Genomic DNA, 2,880 nt, shown 5'->3' with positions numbered 1-2,880 from the left:
ATCTTTAAACTGTGTTTGGGTCAAGATTGGTCCGCTTTCAAGTGTTTAGAAATGGGTCAATAATACAAGGGTTCAAAATTGGTTCTCTTTCAAGTATTGAAAGAGGGTCAGTTTTGACCCGAACATAACGTGAGGAGTAATCTTTATTTTGTGCTGGGTTCAAGATTGATCCATTTTCAAGTGTAAAAAAAGGGTCAATTTTGACCCGAAAATAGTATAAGGGTTCAAAATTAATTTTAAGCCTTCAAATTATTAAAAAAGGGTCAATTTTGACCCGAACATTGTATAAGGATTAATCCTTAAATTCTGTTTGAGTCAAGATTGATCCGATTTCAAATATCTAAAAAAGGGTCAATTTTGACCCAAGCACAATACAAGGATTCAAAATTGGTCCTTTTTTAAGTATTGAAAGAGGGGCAGTTTTGACCCAATCATAATTTATGGGTTCAAAATTGATCCTCTTTCAAGTGTTAAAAAAAGGGTCAATTTTGACCCGAACATTATATGAAGGAACAAAATTGATTCATTCTCAAGTGTTGAAAAAGGGTCAATTTTGACCCGAACATAATATTAGGACAAATATAGGATCTGCTTTCAAGTGTTAAAAAAGGATCATTTTGACCTGAACATAATATTAGGATTAATCCTCATGTTGAGTTCGAGTCAAGGTTGATCCATATTCAAGTGTAAAAATAAGGGTCCATTTTGACCCGAACATGATTCATAATTAACACGTTTTCAAAAGTGAAAATAGGTAACTTTTGACCAAAACACAATACAAGGATTATTAAACACGTGTCCTGTTAGTTTGATTAAAACATTTGTATATTGTGATGTGTTTTTATCTATTTTGTCTTTACCTACTTCCCAGGTTGTTATTGTAAAAAAAAGAACATGTTCTTAATAGCTCAGCTGGTTAAATAAAGGTTTAATAATAACAAAAGACTTAAAATTATTATTTTCCTTAGAAAAGCTATTTTTCATCCACAAGGCATTAGAGTCAGCGGATGGAAGAATGGATGAAAACGGGTAGATCTCCGTTTTTTTTCGTGTTCTGACCCATTTCTGGAGCGAGTATCTCATAACCGGAGAGTTTAGTGGTGTTTAATGCTAGGTGACACGGCGGTGTCCTGCAGTCTCCTCTTCCTTTAATCCCTGGCATCTTCTGGGAAGAATCTCAGGGAGGAAGCGGCGCTCCTTTCTGGCGTCCAGCTGCCGCGGGGAAGAGGAGATTGTCAGGGCGCATTTCTTCCTTCTCGCCGGCCATTTCTCAGGAGGCCTGTTTGTGTGTCTGAAACTCCACCCCCACAATCTTCTTTTTTTTTGGCATTGTTAGGTAAAACCAGAAAAAAAGAGGTGGCACCCCCCCAACAAACTCTTTTCCCTTAAGCTCTGTTTTTGGAAATTACCGGAATGTTTCTCGTGTATTGCTCTTGTCACCTTGCCTCCAACATGACTGCAAACAAGCTGCAGAGGAACTCACTGATGCGTTTGCTCCAGAGGAGGAGGAGGAGGAGGAAGAGGAGGATGCCCGGCAGCGTGGTGTTTCATGTCATCCTCTGATAGCGGGCTTTGCTTGGCCGGAGGAGGTTGGTGTAGAGGGATGGGGGGGGGGTCAGCCAGGACACTCCGGGGTCGTTTCCTCCAAACTTTACTCGGTGGATCTGTCTTGTAGAGAAAGTAGAAACTTGTGCTTAGGATGGACACTTGTTTAGAGAAGTGAGCTGATTTCAAAATGATTCCCCATTGAAAGGAGATCCCACTTCTGACACCACATGTGAGCTTTAATGGAGCTAAGGTCAAAAACCAGATTTTTTATTCCCCATGGTTCACTGTGCAGGTGCCGGGCTACGATTGGTGCCCCAGCACCAGGAGTGGATTGGCTGGAGGAAGTCAAACCTGGAACATACAGAGGCTCATTTGACATCTCCCACCTCTCCCAAAGCCTTGATTTGTAGGAGTGGACAGTCATTTATTTGTAATCCTGTTTTCTCTTGTTTTTGCTAGTTAAGATAGGCCTGTTTTGGTTATTTTGGCAATTATCCACTCTGAAGTCAATGCTGGGGCGTAGAAGTTGTCACACTAACTCTTGTTTCAGCCTTATAGTCTGTTATTCTTACGTGTTAGCAACAGGGTGTGGAGTTTGCGTAGCCATAGTAACGATTAATATGACACCAATGAGGTTGTGAGTTGCTTAGTCACATGACAGTTTCTTTCAGCTGCATCTTAGCTGTACTTTTGCTAACAAGGCTGTGACTTAACAGTGTTGTAAATACGCCAACACGGCTAACGTGTAGCGTTTCAAACTTTATTTTACGTCTTGCTAACAATGTCGGGAGTTACTGGTATTGAAAATATGCTAACGTGGCTAACATGTAGCAATATCAAACTGCGTTTATAGTACGTATTGCTAACAAGCTTGTGAGTTAGCGTAGTCACAGTGCCGTTTGTCTCAGAGGTATCGTCTGTTTTTTTAGCATGTTAATTAACAATGTTGGGAGTTACAGGTATTGTAAATATGCCAACATGGCTAATGTGTAGCAGTTAGCATAGTCATCTTACCGTTTGTCTCAGAGGTACCGTCTGTTTTTTAGCATGTTATTTAACAATGTTGGGAGATACAGAGATTGTTAACAGGCTAACATGGCTAACGTATAGCAGTCTCAAACTGTGCTTATTTTACTTGTTGCTAACAAGCTTGGGAGTTAGCGTGGTCACAGTACCGTTTGTTTGATTAGCTTTGAGTCAGACTATGAACACTGCTGTTTAACCGGTGAGGACTAGAGATACTACAACACTTGGTTCAAAACCGAACCATATGTGACACTGTTGAACCTAATCATGGGGAAAGTGAGTCGTTTCATCTCTACAGTTTATTTA

The 2,880-nt window shown here is 40.2% G+C and overlaps 1 long non-coding RNA gene across 1 annotated transcript in view; it reads right to left on the bottom strand.

Moving 5' to 3' along the window:
* Positions 1-877: 877 nt before the first annotated feature.
* LOC118599861 overlaps positions 878-2,880 on the bottom strand; it is a 60,377-nt gene continuing 58,374 nt past the window's right edge. The window contains exons 3-4 of the long non-coding RNA XR_004949390.1: positions 1,484-1,664; positions 878-1,212 (exon numbers count right to left, since the gene is read on the bottom strand). This is a non-coding gene — a long non-coding RNA (uncharacterized LOC118599861). The remainder of the gene's footprint in view (positions 1,213-1,483; positions 1,665-2,880) is intronic.

This window comes from Oryzias melastigma, linkage group LG2 (assembly GCF_002922805.2).
Source record: "Oryzias melastigma strain HK-1 linkage group LG2, ASM292280v2, whole genome shotgun sequence".
In the NCBI taxonomy this organism is placed as follows: Eukaryota; Metazoa; Chordata; class Actinopteri; order Beloniformes; family Adrianichthyidae; genus Oryzias; species Oryzias melastigma.
Note: the sequence above shows the minus strand (reverse complement) of the source record. Positions and strands in the feature narration are given on the sequence as shown.